The 13,743-nt window shown below is 34.5% G+C and overlaps 1 protein-coding gene across 11 annotated transcripts in view; it reads left to right on the plus strand.

Moving 5' to 3' along the window:
* plekha5 (pleckstrin homology domain containing, family A member 5) overlaps positions 1-13,743 on the plus strand; it is a 493,187-nt gene that overhangs the window by 195,172 nt on the left and 284,272 nt on the right. Inside the window, exon 1 of one of the 11 annotated variants that reach the window (XM_051935423.1) lies at positions 8,921-9,050. The exons of the other annotated variants lie outside the window; for them this stretch is intronic. The gene's annotated coding sequence lies outside the window, so the exon portion shown is untranslated. Of the gene's footprint in view, positions 1-8,920; positions 9,051-13,743 lie in introns of those variants that run through there. 11 annotated transcript variants of the gene reach the window in all.

Consider the following 13,743-nt stretch of genomic DNA (forward strand, 5'->3'; position numbering starts at 1 on the left):
CACATCCTAAACATTACTTTTTAATGAAAGACCACTTCAGACTTGCCTGTGACAGTTAGTGTATGGCTATGTGTGAATCTGTTTGGAAGTGCAATGATATACAGAAAATATTTTCAAGAGTGAGTTGCATGGGGGTAGGAAGCGGGGTTGTAATTTGTGGATGCTGTCTTGGAAGTGGAAAAGCATTTTTCTAATACAGGTTGAAAGTGGACAATGCATTGTGAAAACTGCCGGTTTGCAAACACTAACTAACGATACTCCCAGGGGCAGCACAGGGAAGTAAACAGTATGGAGTGAGTATCAACCCACTTAAGGCACTGAACGCCACTGCAAGTAAGCCGGAAAGTTCTTCCACATGTAGAAGAACTTTTTTTAAAGTGGTAATTGAAGTTAGTTCATTGAACGTCCAAGCTCAAAAGTGACAGTGTGTTCACATAAGATGTTCAGATGTCACTTCTAAAACTTATACAGTAGATGTGATATTACTTCTCAGGGAGGCCTGTATATGAGATGAAATGAAAGTGTGCATCTTAGGTGATGCTTCATCTGAGAAGAATCCTCTCGTTGGCACAGTATATCATGCCAGACATTTCACTAGAAAAAATGCTTAGTTATCTAAAACAGGCATGTCAAACTCACAACCATTGGTGGGCCGCTTCGACTGCCATACGTGCGTCAGCGGGCCGCACTGTAACATACTGAAAACTTTAAAAAATGTAACACTTAAAATTTAAAGAAAAGCAATTTATTTCTATACAATCTCTGTACAACAGCATACAATTTCAGTCTTAGCCTCTTAGTTAGGTCCTTATATTTATTATATTCATTGCTTATATAGGATTCTTACAGTGTGAGATCTATTTCTTTTGTCCTAACATTTGGCATCTCTTGTTAGTAACCAGTTCATCAATATCAGGCTTGAAATCTTGTGCAGCTGCAACTTTTATGGGGGATGAAAGGTGCTCGACGGTAAGTCTTGAGCGATGTGGGGTTTTGGTAGCTTTCATTAACGAAAACAATTGCTCATAAAGGTAAGTGCTTCCGAACATAGACAGTACTCTCGATGCCAACTTACGGATCTGCACATACGAGGGTGGCAGGTAAGCATACAAGCCTGGCACACCAACTTCTTTGTATTTTGCCTTCAGAATAGAATCTGACTGAAGTTCAATCAATTCCATTTGGATATTCTCAGGCACATTCTCAATGTTGTAAGAGTATGGTGACGTAAACAGCGCAAAGTCCTGTTTGTGTGAACTGAAATTATGAAAACGCTCACCGAATTCATTGCTCAGTAATTCAACTTGGAAAACAAATCCTCCAAAAATCTAATTTTACTTTACTAAGTTTACTTCAAAGTTTATATTGTAAAATAAGCCGATATGCAAAAAGCCCCCGGACCTACACTAATTTTACAAACTCAAAATCACAAAAATTTGTTAATAAACAACTCACCAACTTCTCGCGTCCACTTCAGATCTTCAGCTGTAGTCTGCACTAACTGTTCGTTACAATACTAGCACAAAATTACATAAAACTAGAGAAAAAACACGTGAAAATATGTGAGCTATTACTACTTGTGATGGTCAGAGAAAGAATCGGTGGCCCCTTCGCCCGCCAATGTCAGTATGGTATCTTATGCACGGTGGATGGCCACATCCGTTGCTGACACTGCATAGCCGCCTCATGCTCATGGCACGCTTCTATATGCGCGTGTCCGTAACTTGAAAATTAAGTGGCGGCCCATGATATTCTCATTATGGCAAATAGTTATAATACTACATATAGCTTACTGCTCCGACTCGAGTGACATTAGTAAATACAGCGTACTAATTAACAAGAAACACAATGTTTTTTGGCCATATTGCCGTCAGCTGCGTCGTTATTTTCTCTTTCTGTTTTATATTCATAAAATAGATAAAGTATCTATCTATCTATCTATCTATCTATCTATCTATCTATCTATCTATCTATCTATCTATCTATCTATCTATCTATCTATCTATCTATCTATCTATCTATCTATCGATGCTTCGTCAGGAACATTTGAACCGATCTCTCTTTTGGGCTCCTAAAAAAACAAAAATGATGTTTTATGATGGATTTTGTGCCATTTGTATTAATTCATCTCTGCTTTTCAATCTTCCCATATTTTTTTCTTGAACAGTTTGTTTGTTTTTTTTTAAACTGCATGTTTTTGTCGCTCCTGGTACAAAGTAGCCCTACCCGTTGATTCTGTCAGAAAAAAAGATAAAAGTAAAAAAGTTTCAGTTATCTCGCGGAAGACACACGTTTTATTAATGACACATCATTATCTAAGTCTGTAACAACCTCCCAAATTGCCGATCATGATCGTCCAAAAAATGCCCTGAACAGCATAAGCCATCAGGTCGACCTGTCACCCAGCTTGAAGTGAAAAAGGTGTTTGAATTTAGATTTGATTTTACTCTTGATCCACATGACCGATCGCGCTGATTTTTTCAAAAAATGTGTTAAATGCATGTATCAAAACATGTGCAAAGTATTGTGTAATTTGGTTTTATATTTTTAAAGTTATTAATATTTTTTAATTTTAACTGCTCCAGTTACTAATGGTCCACATTTAAATCTATAATAAATCGCGATTGAATTAATGGTGACGCTTAATAACCTTTAGTATTTGAAAAAGGGTGTTTTGATGTACCATCTTTCCTTTTTAAATCGTAATTATCTTCTTTTATCTGCTCAGAAAGCAAAAAAATACTTTCGGGAGCATTTGTGTCTTCTATTCTTAATTAAGCATATTTTGGAATAACTGATCAGTTTTTAACAGCTGGTTGTCGTTTATGTATAAGTACATAAATGTCTCTGAACGTCCTGATCGTTTTGATGGTCCGTGGTGAGCAGAAAACAATTCATTCAAGTAGCGGCACTTCAGCAAAAACTCGCAAGTGATAATGCATGTTGAGACGGCTTTATGAGCGCTCATTTCCCGGTGGAGCGCCCCCTAGATGGTTCTATTTTTTTTTCTAGCGGCACTTCATCAAAAACTCGCAAGAGATAATACATGTTGGGACGTGTTTATAAAGCGCTCAGCGCCCGGTGTAGCACCCGCTAGATGGTTCAATTTTTTCCGTTACCGTTGTACTATACTGTACATGATTTAAATATTTAATCCGTTTTAGAATATTACGTGATATGTGTAATGAGTGGATATTTTTGCCTGTTGATTTTAAATGTCTGTTATTTTTACTGCTTTGTTTTACAGAAGCAATTTGTTTTTACATAATGGTCGTGCACGAATATTTTTTTTATTTTATTTCAATAATAAATATAAGTCACTATATGAAATATAAACTAATAGTTTTGATATGCAGAGAAATGGATTTCAGGTATGAAGAGCCTTGCTTGGACATCGAGAAATGGAGCTTTTTCACCTATAAATAATATTCATTATATATATATATATATATATATATATATATATAAAACAAACGTGATTTTTTCCGTTAGCATCTTATTAAATAGAGATGGGCGTGTTAATCTTGCTATCCGGAAGTGAATGAAATGACCGCTGCTGCGAGTTTTCAAGCACACTGGATGAAGACCTGCGAAAACTTGGAAGCTCCACTGATCTTTGACATCATATATAAGGTAAGATTATTCACGTTTTGTGCTTTCTGTACATTGCTTAAGTGGTTTTTTTTTTGGTACATATTTAACTTGTGCAAGTAATGTATTATATAATTAAGATACATTGTGATGTGAACTAATTAATCAATTAATTGTCCTTTCATTCTTTTACTTAACCTGCTTCCTATGGTCTCATTAATAACAGTGCACTGTTTAAAAATGCAGAAATATATGCATTTCAAGCATACAGTAAAGCTATAACAAAATCCAATACTAATCAATTTTTCCATCCAGCCACCTTCCTAACCGACTTATATAGGACAGGGGACAGCTGAAGCCTATGCCAGTCCTTCACAGGGTGAATGAACACACACAGGTACACTCTCTCTTCCTCACACACACACACACACACACACACACACACACACACACACACACACACACACATCAGGGCCAGTTTAGTGTTACCCACCCACCTAACCTGCATGTGTTTAGACTGTGGGAGTAAATCCACATGAACATGGAGAGAACATGCAAACTCTGTGCAGGGCACTTGGGACATAAACCTTGGTCTCCTTGTTATGAGGCAGGAGCAGCACCACTGAGTCACTCTGCCATCTGATGATATTCATTATAGAAAAATGAATTCTCTAATTAAATAGCTTAGTGGTTCTGTGGAATTGCAGGTAATAAAGCCTTACAGAAAAGGCATATGAAAATATTTAAATAATTCAGTTAAATATGAAAAAGCTTCTGATATAAATCTTGAGCATAGAAACAAAAGTTTTTTTTTCTTTTTCTTTCTATAGTTAAACAAAATATGCATTTAATTTGAGGATTCTACTTAATTGTAATTCATGCTTTTCCACGCTAACATATTTTGTGCATTTTCTTTAACCCTTCTGGATGGCATGATTGTTCAGCTCGGTGCCACAGTGGCAATGCAGAGACCAGAATTCTCATCACAGGTCCTCCCTGCGTGGAGGCTGCATGTTCTCCCTGTGTTTCCCCAGGTGCTTCTCCCCCACAATCCAAAGACATGCAGGTTAGGTGTATTTGCCAATACTAGACTGGCCCTGGTGTGTATGTGTGTGTGTGAACTGAATAGATGCTGTTCCTGCCTCTAGTCCTTGCTTGCTCAGATAGGCTCCTGCTACCTGCAACCTTGTCCTGATTTAGAAAGTGGATGGTTAAATGGATGGATGATATGATTGCTTTGTGAGAGTTACTGTATACAGCAATGGGGTCTGTCAAATTCAGATAAACAATCAATGAAGTAACCCACAAGAATACATAGTCTTAGTTAGACCTGAAGCCTTTCAATACAAAACAACTACTGAAAATGTAGTGAGTACAAACAACATAAGTATGTTAATGAGTTAACGTATTAGAATACAAACTTTAAAGATGACAGTTCATTCCGAACTAACAACATACGACTGTAAAATCATGAAATTCAGAGGTCAGACAATGTAACGATGATCCTCTGATTAGAGAGCATGCTGGCCTTGTAGAAGAGCAGGGCCAAGATGGGCTCATTCTGTACACTTTTTAACGGAAGAGAGAAATCGATCTTTAAACCAAATCACATTTTTTACAATGCATTAAGAAAAATGTTTAGATGTTACATTGTACAAGTCAAAATGACTGTGATTGTAAACTTGGATAAGCAGGTTCTGTAAATGAGTGGATGAACAAATAAAATAATTTAAATTTCACATATTCTTTAATTTGTCAGGAAATGGAAAGAACAGAAAATTAACAATATATCTAATTGATGTTTTCAGATACTGTATTCTTGTGGGAGACACAGCTTTGGAGTTTTGGGAACCACAATTTGCACAGGTTAGTAGAATCAACTCAGTATGGGTGTGATGTCAATAGCAAAGAATAAAACACAAATTAGGGAATCGCCTTTGAGTGCACACAAATAAAGATATAATATTTAAGGAATGTAACAATTGCCTCTAATATATTATAAAACCATATATAAATTAATTTTGTGGCATTAGGCCTGTGTTATTGTATTAACAGCAATCAATATTTTAAACAATAATTTGAAATTGTTTTTTCTTTTGGCTTCTAGAAAGTAAACTATGGAGGAGAACTTCTTGGGTCAAAACCAAACAGTAACACAGACTGGAGAGAAAAATCTGTGATCAGCTGAGGAAAGAGATCTCCTGTGAGCAAACATCTAGCTCTCCATGTCAAGAGAATCATCTTCTGTACGAGAGAGAAATCCCTCAAAGAAAGAGTGTGGAGGACAGTTAGAGACCCCCCTTCTACATCAGAAAAGCAGCACCCCCAGAAACAACACCATAAAGGGCAGTGTGATAATGGAGAAGTGCCACCACATCATGGCATCGGGCCCAATAGTACAAGAGATGGTGAAGAAAGCTTTAGGCAGCTGCCCTGAAGGAGGGGAGATGGCAGAGAAGTTTCAGATCACTCAGTCTGACAAGAATAAAATATGAAGGCAGAAACACAAACGTGGAGTACTTCAGAATCACAAGCTGTCAACTGAATGTATGGATTTAACATTTGGTCAGAGTTTGTTACTGTTATTTTGAAAATGTTTATTTCACTGATTCATTGTTGCATTTTGAATGAAATACTGTTTTGTTTAATAAAAAAACTACACTGATATTTATAGTTGTAATATTCTGTTCAATAAAAATATTTTTTCCTGAATTGTGTTTTTGTATTATATTTTCTCTCTTATTCACTTTTTTGCATTTAAAACTATTTAGTCTTAGTCCCAGTGGCGTGCTACATACATAAAGCAGTCACACTGGTCGTGTGGTGGGGCCTTAGAGAGGAGCAGAAACAACTCGAGACACAAATCAGAATTGTGTTAGGCCACTGACACTTTACTGTTCGTTAATAAGAAAACCTTCATACCTTGTTAGCAATCAATCGTTATTGCTAGGATTCCTTATATTAATTTTTACTTTTTATAAAACTCACATTAAGTTACTAGGCCTTTGATTTCCTACTTTTCACATAAAACTACAATATTGTTAATCATTATTAATGTTTTTGTAGTGACCTAATCCTCCTGACAAATTTCTCTTTCCTGAAATTGTATCTTCCCGCAAGCCTCAGAGGGGAAGCAAAATTTACCTTTAGAACAAATTGAAATTACTTAAGCAACAACATTTTTAAAAAGCAGAAATACACCAATTCTGTCAAATCAGCCCTGTCTTTGTGAGACTTCAGGATGTTTGCAGGTGTGCCCTTCGATCACAAAAATGCACAGATACAACATAGAATTTACCAGCAAAACACACTGACTTTTAAAATTTGAAAGCCTCAGATCTCAGCTCATGTATCAGACATCAAGACCTGAACAACAATCCATCAGGATTAGAGCTCGGCCTAACAGTCCACCTCATCTTATCTTGGCAGTGAAGAGAAAAGGAAAGAAGGAGAGGATGCAGGAGTGACATTAATGATTCAGTATAAAATTTAAATATGTCTGTATAGTTTAAAAAATTCACATCTATCTGTTTATTAAAACGGTAGTGTATCCAGCATGAAGTATTATGGTGCTATAGCCTTTCAACAAACAATGTGCTAAAACCAGGAACCTACTAAGGTTAAGATTAATGGTCAAAACAAATATAAACAGAAAAATATTTTAAAAACAATCACCTTTTTGTGTGACAAAAGTGCCAGTTGTGTTACAAAATTACCCTTTTTTGGCATGTTACTTAAAAGCCTGACTTGTGTTACAAAAAGGCCCTACAAGTTACAAATGTTCCCTGTACTGTGGTACAAATGTGCCTTAAAGTTACAAAATGTCCCTACTAGAGTTACAAATGTTCCCTGTAGGTTACAAATGGGCCATTTAGTAGTTACAAAAAGGCCCTAACATCCATCTATCTATCTATCTATCTATCTATCTATCTATCTATCTATCTATCTATCTATCTATCTATCTATCTATCTATCTATCTAGTATATATTGGCGTGGCAGCCCTGTGCAGGTGCACAGTTTGCACATGCCTAAGGCCGCCCCTGCTGCAGCCTAGCACTTCAGTTGCGACGTCGTGGCTCATTAACTTTGGACAAGTCTCGTGGCTATACTAGAAGATTACGTTTCCGGTACCATAATGCCATGGGAAAACGCGCTTTTGTCAGAAGGCAGAAGTAAGAAAAGTCAATAAGTAACGCCAAAGATGCAGAATGATTCAATCACAAACGATAATAATCGTTTTGTACAAGTTTAGTGCTAACTAGGATCTGTCATGCGGGCCGCATTCAGCCCAGGGGCCGTGTGTTTGACATGCCTGATCTAAAATGCTGAACTCCTTTATTTTATTAGTCTTACACTTTGATTTTTCATTGTGGCTGTCATATTTCTGTTTTTTTTCCCCAAACAGAAGTATTACTGATGATTGAGACAGATTTTGTTCGTTAGTGGTTTTACCGCTTTCACTACATTTTTGAAAGTCGGTGTGCTCATGTGTTATATACCCACCTGCAAGTGTCTAGTAGAATTAGTCTTACCAATTGTCTTGTATATGCCTGTTAATTTTGAATCACTTTTCTCCTTTTATGCTTTAAAAACCTTTGGATATAGTGCTCCCATGTTTCAGAGGAATGACATGCTAGGCTATGGAAATAATTTGAAATATTGCATCATCTTGTTTGAAAACTGTATGTGAAGGAATGATAAATTGAAACATTGTGTACAAATAAACAAAATTTAGATAATTGCAGTACCCTTCAATGATATATTTTGGGTAAGAATGATTTAGAAGGTTGATTGTTAGTTATGCATCTAGTGAAAGCAGTGTTGTTATGGGAAATCTATATAGTGTCATTCATTGTTTTTTAACTTCATATTTGTGACCTAGATTTTCTTTCCTGAGGTTTTGTCCTTTCCTTTTGGCAGCCATTTTCTCCACACAGTGGTATGAACAGTAAATCCTAATGCTCCTGCCTTAGGGTGTTATGCTTGTAAGTAAATGAAAAAATAAGCAGGTCAACTAATTAAATATACTCCAGTTCAACAGATAACCAGATATCCCATAGAAGTCACAGACAGTGTCAATGAATATCAGCAAAACTTATTTTGAATGTGTTCACATTTTAATGATTTTATATTGGATTTTTTCACCTCTTAAACTACATGAAGTAGGCCATTATCTGCAGGCATAAAGCTGTTGGTCTCTCTCTCTCTCTCTCTCTCTATTTTTTGTGTTTGGATACTGAGCATGCTCAAAGCAAACACCTACTGTTTGAGCTTGCAGCAGAGCTCTTCGGCTCTACGAATCTGTCATTGAGCCAAGGAGGAAGAGATCACAGCGTGCCCTTTTGTCATCATTATATATAGAGACATGTGATTTATCTGGTAACTGGTAGCTTTGAAGCGATGCTCACATCCATTGCTTCTAAACGACTGCTAGACTGAGATTCTGTTCTTTTGCCTGGTAAGCCTTTGGTCTTTTTTTCCCTTTTTGCTGCCTGCTGATTCTGTTTCCTAGGTTTTAAATTAAAGTTGTGTTGTGTACCTTTAACATATCACTTTTTTGCATCTTGAATGATGAAATTTACCTTATTAAAAAAACAAACAAACACTAAATTAGAATACTGTTTTGAGAATGTGTCAAATCAAAGGGGGGAGTATCTGTGTTTTTCTTCAAGCCTTCATTTTAGCTCTGTGGTTATAATTAGAACTTGTGAATGCAATAGAAAAGGCATTTCTAAATGGTTGATACAGATTTTAGTCATTTTCGATTATCTGAGTGGAGAATGAAGATGAGAAGAATGCAGTAGGTGTATAGATATTTGCTATTTGCATGAGCAGTCTTAATACATCTTTTTAAATGTAATCATATATTTCTTTTATAGCTGTCAAAGCAATAGTAAAACATTTATTACAATGCTTTATTATTTTATTTAGTTGTTTGTGAAAGTGATGTTCAAAAAATTATTTTATGTTGTAAATAAGAAAAATAAGATCCCCCTCCCACAGTCTGCTGTTTATAATTAGAAATGCAGTGTATAAATACTTTGCATAATTGCACTTATGGTGTGTGTGTGTTTTTTATATATATATATATATATATATATATATATATATATATATATATATATATATATATATAATGTGTTTGTGTGTGTATATATATATATATATATATATATATATATATATATATATATATATATACTGTATATATGTGTGTGTGTATATATATATATATATATATATGTATATGTGTGTGTGTGTGTGTATATATATAAATCTGAAATGGACTGATCTGTTTTGGGTTCGGAAGGAGAAAAATACTTACTTTTTATTTATGCATTTATATTTTTTATTTTATTTCCTCACAAGATCAACAAGGTCCAAACCATAGAAAAAACTCAGCTGTTGGACAGACAGTAAAGGTTCTGCTTTTATTATCAATTTAGCAGTTATATGTCAGTCTAAGGACAGTGTAGCTTATGAAGTAGATCTACTGTATTTGTGTAAGAAAGGCAGGTAATAAAATTACAGTTTTTAAAAAAATGGGGTCTGAAAAACAACCATACTTTCTAAATTTACAACAGAAGTAGTATTTCCAGATACACTGACATTTACTGAAAGCTGTGCAAAGAGTCAGTTATGAATTTGGATTGGCTATTAATTCTCACAAAAATCATAATTTGTTTCAACTTTTAGACTAATTTTTGAATTGAGCCAAAACTAATTAACAAAATAACACAAACCCTTAACAAAAAATAAGGAATGATCACTCAACATGCCTAAATACAACTTAAGAACATGTTCTTTACAGTTTTATACATTCCAATTATAAATTAGTTGCTAAATTTTTTGTATAGGTTAATATTAATGTAAATGTTTAGATAATAAAAAAACAACAAAGCTGGTTGAGTGCAAAGAACCTTAATACTGTAAGTGTTTACCCTGTGTAGTTTAAGGAAAAATGTCATAGGTGTTGTAATCTGTACTGAGTACATTCTCTCAAGATCACTTGTTGCACAAGTGTGTATTTACATCCTCTGCACCTTAAGTACCAATAAGAAAAATTGGCTAAGATTATGGGCTTTATTCTTAGATGGTTTTCAATGGGTGTCCATTTAGGTGTGTTTGGCTAATTTAATCTCAAAGCTGGTTGATTTTTTGATTTGATCTATTTTAGTAAACATGCTTCCTGAAAGTTTGAGGTGCAGTTTCAGCAAAAAGAATGCTCAATGCTATGTTGCACAATTGGACACATGGTGCTTGCTGTTCTCTAATGCTTATTCTTTGTGCAGTCTTTTTTTTCTTTTTGTGTATTATACAACAATATCTGCCAATGACAAAAAGTCTAAGTTAACACTTCAGTACTGTCATTTATGATGTTGCTCACAGCCCTTAGATATGTAAGTTAGGTAAATTGGCATTGCTAAATTGGCCCTATAGTGTGTGTGTGTGTTCACCCTGCAATGAACTGGTGCTTTGTCCATTGATTGTTTCTGCTTTTTGCCCAGTGCTTGCTATGATAACCTTGACCGTCCCCACAACACTTCTAAAGATAAACAGATTTAAAAGTGGATGGATTAATAAACTTCACTTCATGCATATTTCTCCACTCGCCAGTATAACTCACCATTGCATGGCACTGAACAGCATTTGTTTCAACAAAACTGCATGTCACAAAGTAACAAAGCTGTGGGTGATACAGTCTTTTTGATCAGTTTTCAAATGTTTTACTTGAAAGTTCACATGGACAATGAAAAATGCAAATATAAAGCCAAATTATAATTTTAATTAACAATGGTCTGCGCTTAAATTTGCTTGTAGTGTTATTAAATGATCGTTTTAATAGCCCAAACATGAAAATTGTTTTGCTGAGGAAACTTACTTGTGGTCACTTAATCCAGGAAGCACAATGTTGCAAAAGGTAGTGTTAATGTTTTTTCTCCAGGCATGATGCCTGGTCTGATTACTGCCTGTGTATAGTTTGCATGTTGTTCCTGTGTATTTTGATTTTGTCTAGGTATCATGGTATATTATATGCAAATAAAATAATTTTTATTATTTTATTGACTCTGAAGCAGTCATGAATTCATGTGCATGCTCAGTGTTCAGTTTGTACTACAGTATATCATGGTTTGGTTCAGGCCTTACTCCTAGTGCTTGTAGCACCAGCTCCCTTTGACCCATTAATTGAACATCAGAGAGACTGGATGAATAGGGTTCATATGTTAGTGATCAATTATTTATCAAGATTAAGATGATACATAGTAATGTGAAAAAATATACAATTACAAAAGTAAGAGAAAGGGAAAAATATAAAACATATTAAAAAATCATAATCTTATGATGTAGCAATCTGTGTGCAGTAACGTGTAAAATGGAGAAGGGTATGATTTTTTTGGATTTTTGGAACCAGCTCCATGCAAGGCACCTGTCCGTCACATAAACCACTCCTCACTTTCACATTCATACCAGTTTGAAACTTGAAATAGGATGTGTGTTTGTTTATGCTTAGATTTACTTTGTGTGTGTATATACAACATATACTGTATATATTGAAGTATTGCAGGCTATATTTAGAGCTTAAGTTCCACTTTCAGAGTACTGAAGCTGATAATTTCTCAGTGGTTTTAGTACAGCAGGCTAATGGTTAACAGTCTATCAAATTAACTGTTAACTCTTCAATTGAAAAAAACATTTGCAGCACAAAATTATAAACTTAAAAATGTAATATTTTCAAGAAATAATGCTTTTTAATTTTGTTTTCAAGTTGACCTGTCAGAGCAAGAATTCAAAAACTAAATGCCATACTTGAGACGTTTGCTGTAACAGTTCAAACCAATGATTTGACCTTTGGCACAGATTGTTTCTAGAAGGTCCTAGAATTTTACCCCTGTGTGCAATTGATTTTGTAATTAATCTTTCACATCAAAGTAAAATTCCTTTCCCTGTGGAGACATATGCTGAGTTTAGTATTCAGAGGCAACATAATCTTTTTTAGAGAGCTCAGATGGTCTGTATATTTCTGACCTTTTGAAGTAAAAATGCATAACGTTTGGAACTCAAGGAAATAATGGTAAAACACTAGAAATGTGATCTCTGTGGTGGTTGTGCTCCAAATAATGACTGAGGATGGGGAAAGAAGTAGCTTTGAGATTTTTTTATTTAACTGACTTTATAGTTGGTTACAGGAAAACATTAATTGAAGTCTACATTTTAAGTTTCTTTGTCCTTGTGTGTATATATGCATTTATGCATCTATTTTTATGTGTTTTTGTGTGTGTATATAATTAATAAATTTCCCATATGTGTAATGACATTCATATATAAGCTTAATGGCTTTAATGATTTATTTTGCAATGTATGATATGCCATATATTTGATGGTTTATTTCTTTATTTGGAGAAAAAGATGTAGTTGACCTGGTATTAGAGAAAAGGAAATGTATGATATGCCATATATTTGCTGGTTTATTTCTTTATTTGGAGAAAAAGATGTAGTTGATCTGGTATTAGAGAAAAGGAAGTGAAAAAATAATGTTACACTAAGGTTATCAGTATTTTAGGTGTTTTAAGACTGCTCTTCCATGATATTCACATGTTTGTCTGAAGACAGTGACTCTGTCTGGTCATCTGAAACATTTTATGAATATAAAAAAGTGACTGACAGTTGATATAATATGGCATCTCTATTGTGGTTGACTCTTGAGAGTAAATTGTTATTTTTATAGTGATTCATTCCTCACCTTAATTATATAGTTATGTTCTTGTTATAGAGTTAATGATTGATTAGAAAATTATGATTTGAAAAGTAATGAAGTAATTTTCCTTAGCAAATATTTTTAGAGGGGAATTGACTGTCTTTTTTTTTTTTTTTTTTGGACCAACAATAGATTGTCCACATCCTGTTTACTTCTATACTTTATGGTGGATTTATTTAAATACATATTTGTTATTGAAAACATATCAGTAGTCTACCCTTCTTTACTATCCAGTTTTAGGAGAGATTTATGAGAGAGAGAGAGAATTGCAAGTAAAATTAAGTTTGGATGTCTTCAGTAGTTCATCTAATGTTCAAGTGTAAAAATCACTTGAACTATAGTATGTTTCATGTAAAACAAGCTTATTGGCACATTTTTGAAAACTAGTAAACTC

This window comes from Erpetoichthys calabaricus, chromosome 1, assembly GCF_900747795.2.
Source record: "Erpetoichthys calabaricus chromosome 1, fErpCal1.3, whole genome shotgun sequence".
Lineage (NCBI taxonomy): Eukaryota > Metazoa > Chordata > Cladistia > Polypteriformes > Polypteridae > Erpetoichthys > Erpetoichthys calabaricus.